The following is a 10,899-nucleotide window of genomic DNA, read 5'->3' on the forward strand; positions in this document are numbered from 1 at the left end:
CTGGCCAACATGGTGAAACCCCGTCTCTACTAAAATACAAAAAATTAGCAGCCGGGCATGGTGGCTCAAGCCTCTAATCCCAGCACTTTGGGAGGCTGAGGCAGGTGAATCACAAGGTCAAGAGTTCAAGACAAGCCTGGCCTGTAATCCCAGCTACTCGGGAGGCTGAGGCAGGAGAATCGCTTGAACCCAGGAGGCGGAGGTTGCAGTCAGCCGAGATCGAACCACTGCATTCCAGCCCGGGTGACAGAGTGAGACTCCGTCTCAAAAAAAAAAAAAAAAAAAAAATTAGCTAGGCATGGTGGCGTACACCTGTAGTCCCAGCTACTCAAGAGGCTGAGACAGGGGAATCACTTGAACCCCAGGAGGCAGAGGTTGCAGTGAGCTGAGATCGCGCCACTGCACTCCAGCCTGGTGACAGAGCAAGACTCCGTCTCAAAAAAAAAAAATTGTTTATCAAAACTTGCAGAACAGGCCAGGCACGGTGGCTCATGCTGTAATCCCACCATTTTGGGAGGCCAAGGCAGGTAAATCACTTGAGGAGTTGGAGACTAGCCTCACCAACATGATGAAACCCTATCTCTACAAAAAATACAAAAATTAGCCAGGCGTGGTGGTGTGTGCCTATAATTCCAGCTACTCAGAAGGCTGAGGCACAAGAATCGCCTAAACTGACCGGGAGGCACAGGTTGTAGTAAGCCGAAATCGCGCCACTGCACTCCAGCCTGGGTGACTGAGTGAGATTCTGTCTCCAAACAAACAAACAAACAAACCTTGAAGAACTATCCATACAAGAGGTGATTTTCATTGCATTAAGTTACATCATTTTTTTTGGAGACAGGGTCTTGCTCTGTTGTCCAGGCTAGGTGCAGTGATGCAATCATAGCTCACTGAAGCCTCGAACTCCTGGGCTCAAGCCATCTTCCTGCCTCAGCTTCCCCAGTAGCTGGGACTACAGACTTGTGCCCTCGTGCCACTGAGCTTACTTAATTTTTTTTTTGTAGAGATGAAGTCTCACTATGTTGCTCAGACTGGTCTTTCAGTGACAATATTCCTCCATTTATTTATTTATTTATTTATTTATTTATTTTTTGAGATGCAGTCTCACACTGTCGCCCAGGCTGGAGTGCAATGGCACAATCTCAGCTCACTGCAACCTCTGCTTCGCAGGTTCACACGATTCTCCTGCCTCAGCCTCCCGAGTAGTTGGGATTACAGGCGCACACCACCACACCTGGCTAATTTTTTGCATTTTTAGTAGAGACAGGGTTTCACTATGTTGGCCAGACTGGTCTCGAGCTCCTGACCTTATGATTCACCCGCCTTGGCTTCCCAGTGTGCTGGGATTACAGGTGTGAGCCACCACGCCCAGCCTCCTTCATTTATTAATTCAATACACCTTTATTCGAAGTCCACCCCACATTAGGCTTTGTCTTAGTCATAGGGGTATATGACTGAATAACTGGACTGTCCTTAACCCTCTGCCCCTAAGATTTGATCGTACTAATACATTAAATCTCAGAAAGCATGGTGTTTAGCATCCTGAATTTCAGATTCAAATATTTTGGGGGGCAGATAGAAGCCTTGGCTTTCCTTATCCTCACTCACTGTGTAACCTTGGACAAATGGCTTCACTTTTCTGAGCCTATTCCCTCATCTGGAAAACAGAAATAAGCATAGTACCTACCTCGGAGGATTATTGTCAAGATTAACTGAGAGAATGCGTAAGAGATGCTTAGAATGGTGCCTGATACAAACAATGGGATCAGTAAATGTTATTAGCTGCACCATCATGGCTGGTTTTCAAGGTGGGTATGTACTGACAAAGATTCTTTGCATTGCCAAACTTTAGTCAGGCTTCTGGATCTTCTATTAAGCCCCCCTATGCACTTCCTTGTAAAATCCAGTTTTAGCAAGGAACCCTCCTAAGTCAGTTTAGCAAGAACCCCTCATCCTCCACATGGGATCACCTCCATATCTGATCAGGTTTCTCATCCTCCACTCCTGGTGGTGTCTGATTACCCAGGCTTGTCTTCAGCAAGAATCCCGTTAGGTCAGTTTAGCCAGAATCCGCCTTACCACTGATGCTTCCTCTTAGTAATTTCCCATCCACTGGCCCCCACACTTGGCCATGTTTGGAGTTAAGCCCAATCTCTCGCTCCCATTGCAAGACTTCATTGCAGTGGTTCCTGTGTCTATAACGATGGTCTTGGGTAGAGTCTTTCTGATCATGCTTTAACACATATCGTTGAATAATTTTTTCTGTAACAGTATAACAAGGTATGTAGGCATTTTCTTAGAAACACAAAGCTATGAATGGTGGGTAGGTTCTCAGGCTCACCCGTGAACCTCTACTTTATACCATTGCGAAGTATATAAATATACTTTATGTCATTGCAAATTGTAGAAACATCCTCCTCTACCATCTGGATTTATGTGTTCTGTGTTAGCGTTGAGGCCAAAGGAGAAAGTCAGGCTGGTCTTTGCAGGACAAGCTTTTGCAGACACAGAGCTGCCTGCACCATGCCCGGTAGTTCAAATTCCTAGCCCCAGCTGAACTGCAATGGGCCTTTGCTCCCTCTCTCCTGCCCTCTTGAGGCTGGTTTGGCATCCAGGGTGCTAGTTCTGCTTTCTGTATGTGAAGTTTGAGTTGCCTGAACAGAAGGGAGATGCATTCACTGTATTTTAGTGCATGGGCCACAGCATGATTATAATCTTTTTGTTTTCTTTTATTTTGTTTTTTGAGACCATATCTCGATGTCGCCCAGACTGGAGTGCAGTGGTGCTATCACAGCTCAATGGAGCCTCAACCTTCTAGGCTCTAGTGATCCTCCCACCTCTGTCTCCCAAGTAGCTGGGACTACAGGTGTGTACCACTACACCCAGCTAATTTTTTTCTTTTTATTTTTTGTAGAGATGGGGTCTCGCCATGTTGCCCAGGCTGGTCTTGAATTCCTGAGTTCAAGGGTTTTGCCCTCTTCAGCCTCCCAAAGTGCTGGGATTAGAGAAGTAAGCTACCACACCCAGCATGAAGATAATCTTAAAAATTGACCAGTGGGACTGGGCATGATGGCTCACGCCTGTAATCCCAACCCTTTGGGAAGCCGAGGTGGGCGGATCACCTGAGGTCAGGAGTTCAAGACCAGCCTAGCCAACATGGTGAAACCCCATCTCTACTAAAAATACAAAAATTAGCTGGGTGTGGTGGTGCGCACCTTAGTCCCAGCTACTTGGGAGGCTGAGGCAAGAGAATCACTTGAACCTGGGGGGCGGAGGTTGCAGTGAGCCGAGATTGTACCACTGCACTCCAGCCTGGGCGACAGAGCGAGACTCCCTTTCAAAAAAACAAACAAACAAAAATAATAATAACAAACATTGACCAGAGATACCCAGTTGGAGAGCTGCTTGGTAGTGTGTTTCAACTGACTGAAGAATGTGCCATTTGACCCAGCAATCCTATTCTTTTTTCAAAGAAGGGAAGAAGGGAGTACACACAGGATGTAGTTGGCGGCAAGCCTATGTGACATCACTGTGAGCCAGGTTGTTGAAGATCCCTGGGATCCAACAGTGACATTACACATGATCTCTGCCCTAAAGGATCTCAAAGTCCTGGGCGGGGGCGGGGGGATAATAATAAGCAAGGGTAGCAGGTGAAATATGGCCACAAATTCCTTGAAGCCGCTCTCTTTGAATATGGGGAGGCTTGTGATTGATTAGCAGAGCAACTTTGGGCCGTTTTCCTGGCCCAGGCATTAAGAAAATATTTGCTTTAAATTTTCATCTCTTGGAACACTCTCAGTCCTGAGCTGTCATGAAAGAAATCTTGAGACCACCAAGACCTCGTGTAAATACTCTAGCCAAGAGGCCCAGGGGATTCCAGCCTTCTAGCCATCACCACCAGCATCTTGAGGTCCCGAGACTAACTTGTGTAACCAACTGAATACCAAAAAGTGACCTCAGTTGATGCCACTTTGAAAATAAGAATCACCCAGCTGAGACTTCCCCAGATGAAGCACATCATGACTATAATAGAATAGAATATCATGTAATATAATATACAGGCCGGGCACGGTGGCTCATGCCTGTAATCCCAGCACTTTGGGAGGCTGAGGCCAGTGGGTCATTTGAGGTCAGGAGTTTGAGACCAGTCTGGCCAATATGGTGAAACCCTGTCTCTACCAAAAATACAAAAAATTAGCTGGGCATGGTGGCGGGACCTGTAGTCCCAGCTACTCAGGAGGCTGAGACAGGAGAATTGCTAGAACCTGGGAGGCAGAGATTGCAGTGAGCCAAGATCATGACACTGCACTCCAGCCTAGGTGACAGAGTGAGACTCTGCCTTTAAAAAAAAAAATATATATATATATATATATAAAAAATGACTGTTGTTTTGAGCCACTAAGTGTTAATTTGTCATTTGCAATGGAATACATAACAAGCCTAATAAGTCAACAGAAACGTCTGCGTGTTACCCAAAGCAATTGCAGATAAAACATAAGGCAAAACTAAACAGACCAAGCCATGCTCAAAAATGAGCAACTCTGTGGAGGTGAAAGCAGGGAAATGGCTGAAGCCATGGGCACTTGGGCACTGGGTCCACACAGCCACCAAATCTTCAGCTTTTTTAGGGTAATGAGATTAAAATGCTCCACAAGAGACAGAAGCCAAGTTAGCCTCCTGCCTGAAGCCAGCAACAGGGGTGGCGCTTCACTATTGGGAATGGAAGCAAAAAATAAAACTGCAGGGGATCTCTGCCTGGGAATCTGACTTAGACAAAGTGCTTGGTTCAGGGAGGGAAAGACAGATTTCGGCGGCCCACAGGATGCTGAAAGAAACCTCCCTCTGAATCTGCCACTGAGGCTGCAGTGTCCCCAGTGTATCTATGGGAAGGGGCCCTAGACATCATTGTGAGATGGGTTTCTGGAAGCCGGGTGGAAGCAGGAGTAACTCTGCTGGAGAGGGAGGGTGAGCACACAGGGAAGGGAAAGGATAAAGAAAAACAAAATCCTCCCATTGCAGATGAGGCTGCAACCCAAACTTCAGAAGCCTTGTTGAAATTGAGAGGCAGCAAATTCACCAATCACAACAAGCAGAAAACGAAGTAACCGCAGGCCTGGCATGGTGGCTCACGCCTGTAATCCCAGCACTTTGGGAGGCCAAGGCAGGCGGATCACCTGGGGTCAGGAGTTTGAGACCAGCCTGGGCAACATGATGAAACCCCATCTCTACTAAAAATACAAAAATTAGGCGGGTGTGGTGGCAGGCACCTGCAGTCCCAGCTACTCGGAAGCCTGAGGCAGGAGAATCGCTTGAACCCAGGAGGCCGAGGTTGCAGTGAGCCTAGACCACGCCACTGGACTCCAACCTGGGTGACAGAGTAAAACTCCGCCTCAAAAAAAAAAAAAGGAAGAAAAGAAAAGAAAAAGAAGGCCGGGCGCGGTGGCTCACGCTTGTAATCCCAGCACTTTGGGAGGCCGAGGCGGGTGGATCACAAGGTCAGGAGATCGAGGCCATCCTGGTTAACACAGTGAAACCCCGTCTCTACTAAAAAATACAAAAAATTAGCCGGGCGTGGTGGCGGGCGCCTGTAGTCCCAGCTACTAGGAGAGGCTGAGGCAGGAGAATGGCGTGAACCCAGGAGCGGAGCTTGCAGTGAGCCGAGATTGTGCCACTGCACTCCAGCCTGGGCGATAGAGCAAAACTCCGTCTCAAAAAAAAAAAAAAAGAAAAAGAAAAGAAAAAGAAAAAAGGAAAAGAAAATGAAGTAACTGCAGATGAGATGAATTTATAGAAAGATAAAAGACTAAAATAAATGTTTGGAATCCTCAAAGAAAGAATCTTTATGAAGAAAAAAAAAGAACAAGACTAGCCATATGGAAGTCTAGATAGCTGAAAACTTTAAATGCTAGGGGAGAAAAATGAATGGACAACAAAAAGCACAAAAAGGAAGGAAAGCATGAACCCAGACAAATGAGTGAGCCCTGAAGGCACAGCTTCCCTAACAACTGTTGCTCCCTAGTACCTTGAAATTTTAATAGCCTTGGCATGGCATGGTGGATGCCTATAATCCCAGCACTTTGGGAGGCCGAGGTGGGAGGATCAGTTGAGCCCAGGAGTTTGAAACCAGCCTAAACAACAAAGTGAGACCCCTGTCTCAAAAGAAAAAAAAAAAAAGGGAATATTTTCCTAGTTTTATCTTAGTTTAAGAAAAAGTTCAGACCAATCTCACTCATGAATGTCAGTGCAAACAATGCTGAGGAAATATTAACAAACTTAATCCTGGAATGTATAAAAATAAAATACATTATAAACAAATTGGGTTTATCCTAGAAATGCAGTTTGGTTCATTATTAGGAAATCTATAAATATAATTTATCATATGAATAGATTAGAAGGGAAAAACTATATGATGATCTTAGTAAATGCAGTAAAAGTACATAGAAAAATCAGTACACTCAATATAAAAGCTCTTACTATGCTAAAAAAAATCCTCAGCTTAATAAAGATTATCTACAAAATTCCTGCAGAATGAATATGCTCAATGGAAACATTAAAAACATTCCAAATAGAGAAGGCCAGGCACAGTGGCTCATGCCTCTAATCCCAGCACTGTGGGAGGCCGAGGCAGGCAGATTACCTGAGGTCAGGAGTTCAAGACCAGCTTGGCCAACATGGTGAAACCCCGTCGCTACTAAAAATACAAAAAATTAGCCGGGTGTGGTGGCATGCACCTGTAATCCCAGCTACTTGGGAGGCTGAGGCAGGAGAATCACCTGAACCTGGGAGGCAGAGGTTGCAGTGAGCCGAGATCCTGCCACTGCACTCCAGCCTGGGCAGCAGAGTGAGACTTTGTCTCAAAAAAATAAATAAATAAATAAAACCAAAATAAAAAAAATTAGCTGGGCATGGTGGCGGGCACCTGTAGTCCCAGCTATTCAGGAGGCTGAGGCAGGAGAATTGCTTGAACCCAGGAGATGGAGGTTGCAGTGAGCTGAGACCACGCCATTGCGCTCCAGCCTGGGCAACAGAGCAAGACTCTGTCTCTAAATAAATAAATAAAAGAACATGAAATAATAAAAGAGAATCAAGTAGAAATATTAAGAATGGAAAATATAAACATTGAAATAAAGAATGCAATAGGAGGAGAAAACAGTAAGATGGATAGAGCTGAAGAATGAGCTGGGTAATCAGAGTGATGTAATGCGTTGAGATACGTTACTGTGAACAAAGAAAGAGAGAAAGGAAAGGAGAGAGAGGAGAGGGAATAATAGAATATTTTTATGATTTGGGGATAAGGAAGGGTCACGTGATAGAGAATAGAGAAGACACAAAATTGAGTGCAAATCTTTTTGTTGTTGTTGTTAAGACAGGCTCTTGCTCTGTCGCCTAGGCTGGAGTGCAGTGGCCCGATCTCAGCTCACTGCAACCTCTGCCTCTGGGTTCAGGCAATTCTCCTGTCTCAGCCTCCTGAGTAGCTGGGACTACAGGCGCCCGCCACCACGCCTGGCTAATTTTTGTATTTATTTATTTATTTTTAATAGAGACAGGGTTTCACCATATTGGTCAGGCTGGTCTCAAACTCCAGTCCTCAAGTAATCTGCCTGCCTCGGCCTCCCAAAGTGCTGGGATTACAGGCATGAGCCACCGCGCCTGGCCAATGAACAGGCATTTCAGAACAGAGGGCCTAAGAATGGCCAGTAAACACATGACGAAGTGTTCAATCTTATTAGTAGTCAGGCAAATAAAAAATAAAACCACCATGAGATACCATTTTATATCCACCATATGGGTGAAAATGCTAGATTCTGAGGCTGTAGAGCAAGAGAAGCTTTCAAACTCTGCTGGTAGAAAAGAACAACATGAAGACTAGTGTTGTTTTGTTTTGTTTTGTTTTGTTTTTGTGAGATGGAGTCTTGCTCTGTCACCCAGGCTGGAGTGCAGTGGTGTGATCTTGGCTCACTGCAACCTCCACCTCCCAGGTTCAAACGATTCTTCTGCCTCAGCCTCCTGAGTAGCTGGGACTACAGGCGCACGCCCCCACACCTGGCTAATTTTTGTATTTTTAGTAGAGACAGGGTTTCACCGTGTTGTCCAGGATGGTCTTGATCCCTTGACCTTGTGATCCACCCGCCTCGGCCTCCCAAAGTGCTGAGATTACAGGCATGAGCCACCATGCCTGGCCAGAAGATTTATTTACTACAGTTTCATTCTTAGGTATATACCCTGGAGAAACTCTTAACCTGTGTATAAAAACGTCCATGAAAAATTATGAACAAATGTTCATTAATGTTCATTAATAGAATTGTTATTGTGATTTTTCATCTTCGGGAATAATAGAATACTGAACAGTAGAATGAGTTTGAGGTCCATGTATCAGAATGGACCCAAATATATAATTCTTTATTCATTTAATCAGTATTTATTGAACACCCACTATGTTCCAGGCATTGTTCTAGGGACTTAGTTTCCACAATGAATAAAACAAAAAGAAAAACCTCTGCTTCATGGAGCTTATGCTCTGTGTTGAATTTTTTAAAAAGTAATTTTGAAATAATATAGTTTGATATCATTTATGTATTTGAAGCAGTGGTTCTTGAGCTTTTTGGTCTCTGGACATTTTTATACCTTAAAAAATTATTGCCGGGCACGGTGGCTCACACCTATAATCCCAGCATTTTGGGAGGCTGAGGCAGGCAGATCACGAGGTCAGGAGTTCGAGACCAGCCTGGCCAACCTAGTGAAACCCTATCTCTACTAAAAATACAAAAAATTAGCCGGATGTGGTGGCAGGTGCCTGTAGTCCCAGCTACTACTCAGGAGGCTGAGGCAGGAGAATCTCTTGAACCCAAGAGGCAGAGGTTGCAGTGAACTGAAATCATGCCATTGCACTCCAGTCTGGGTGACAGTGCTAGACCCTGTCTCAAAAAAAAAAAAAGAAGAAAAAAATTATTGAGCATCCCCAAAGAGCTATCAATACTTACCATATTAGAAATTAAAGCTGGCTGCAGTGGTCACATCTATAATCCCACAACTTTGGGAGGCCGAGGCAGGAGGATTGCTTAAGCCCAAGAATTCGAGACCAGCCTAAGCAATATAGTGAGACTCCCATTTCTACAAAAAAATTTTAAAAGTAAAAAAAAAAAATAGCTGGGCATGGTGTCACACGCCTGTAGTCCCAGCTTCTTGGGAAGCTGAGGTGGAAAGGATTGCTTGAGCTCAGGGTTTGAGGCTGCTGTCAGCTGTGTTTGCACCACTGCACTCCAGCCTGGGCAACAAAGCAACGCCCTGTGTGTTAAAAAAATAAAAAAGAAAAATTAAAAATTAAATGGAGGTGATGTCCTTGATATAACAATAAAAATTATTAGTTAAATCTCAACCTTGGGAATGGGTCTTTTTTTGAGATGGATCTTGCTCTGTCACCCAGACTAGAGTGCAGTGGCACAATCTCGGCTCACTGCAACCTCCACCTCCCGGGTTCAAGCGATTCTTCTGCCTCAGCCTCCTCAGTAGCTGGGATTACAGGTACATGCCACCATGCCAGGCTGTTTTTTTTGTTTTTTTGAGATGGAGTCTCGCTCTGTTGCCCAGGCTGGAGTGCAGTGGCACAATCACAGCTCACTGTAGCCACGACCTCCCTGGGCTCAAGTGATCCTCCTGCCTCAGCCTCCCAAGTATCTGGGACCACAGGCACAGTATCTGGGATTACAAGTGTGAGCCACTGCGCCCAGTCAAATGTAACATCATTTTTATTTGAAAGAACAACTGATAGCCAAACTGTGGCTTTACAATTTTCTCCATTTTAACTTTTTTTTTCTTTTTGTTCTTAGAGTCGCATCTTATTCTGTCACCCAGGCTGGAGTGCAGTGGTGCTATCACAGCTCACTGCAGCCTCAACCTCCTGGGCTCAATCAATCCTCTTGTCTCAGCCACCTGAGTAGCTGGGATCATAGGCACGTGCCACTGTGCCTGGTTAATTTTTAAATTTTTATTTCTTGGCCGGGCGCGGTGGCTCACGCTTGTAATCCCAGCACTTTGGGAGGCCGAGGCGGGCGGATCACGAGGTCAGGAGATCGAGACCACGGTGAAACCCCGTCTCTACTAAAAAATACAAAAAATTAGCCGGGCGCGGTGGCGGGCGCCTGTAGTCCCAGCTACTCGGAGGCTGAGGCAGGAGAATGGCGTGAACCCGGGAGGTGGAGCTTGCAGTGAGCCGAGATTGCGCCACTGCACTCCAGCCCGGGCGACAGAGCGAGACTCTGTCTCAAAAAAAAAAAAAAAAAAAAAATTTTATTTCTTAATATTTTTGTAGAGGCAGAGTCTCGCTGTGTTGACCAGACTGGTATCCTGCCCTTAATTGAGCCTTCTGCCTTGGCCTCCCAGTGGATTGGGATTACAGATTACAGGTGTGACCCACTGCACCTGGCCTCAAAGACATTCTTAAGTAAAAGTGTTTTTTTTTTTTTTTTACTTTTATAGCAGGGAGATGAAGCATATCATGACCACATATGTAGTTTGTGCCACTGCCTTGTCATACTATGGAGCCAGAAATTTTACCTACAATTATTTTGCATCATTAGTTTAAATGTCAACACAGGGAAAAAGACAAATAATATCTTGGTATTATTGTGAAGATAATTTTGACTTTGCAGTTCGCTTGAAAGTATCTCAGGAACCCTAGGAGTCTGCAACCCACACTCTGAGAACTGGTGCTTTAACATTTGGTAGGAAAACATTATTTATATATTTTCAGTTATGTTAAATTTGTTGGCTGGGCCTGGTGGCTCATGCCTGTAATCCCAGCACTTTGGGAGGCAGAGGTGGGTAGATCAGCTGAGGTCAGGAGTTTAAGATCAGCCTGGCCAACATGGTGAAAGTCTGTCTCTACTAAAAATACAAAAA

Source organism: Symphalangus syndactylus, chromosome 18 (genome assembly GCF_028878055.3).
Source record: "Symphalangus syndactylus isolate Jambi chromosome 18, NHGRI_mSymSyn1-v2.1_pri, whole genome shotgun sequence".
NCBI lineage: Eukaryota > Metazoa > Chordata > Mammalia > Primates > Hylobatidae > Symphalangus > Symphalangus syndactylus.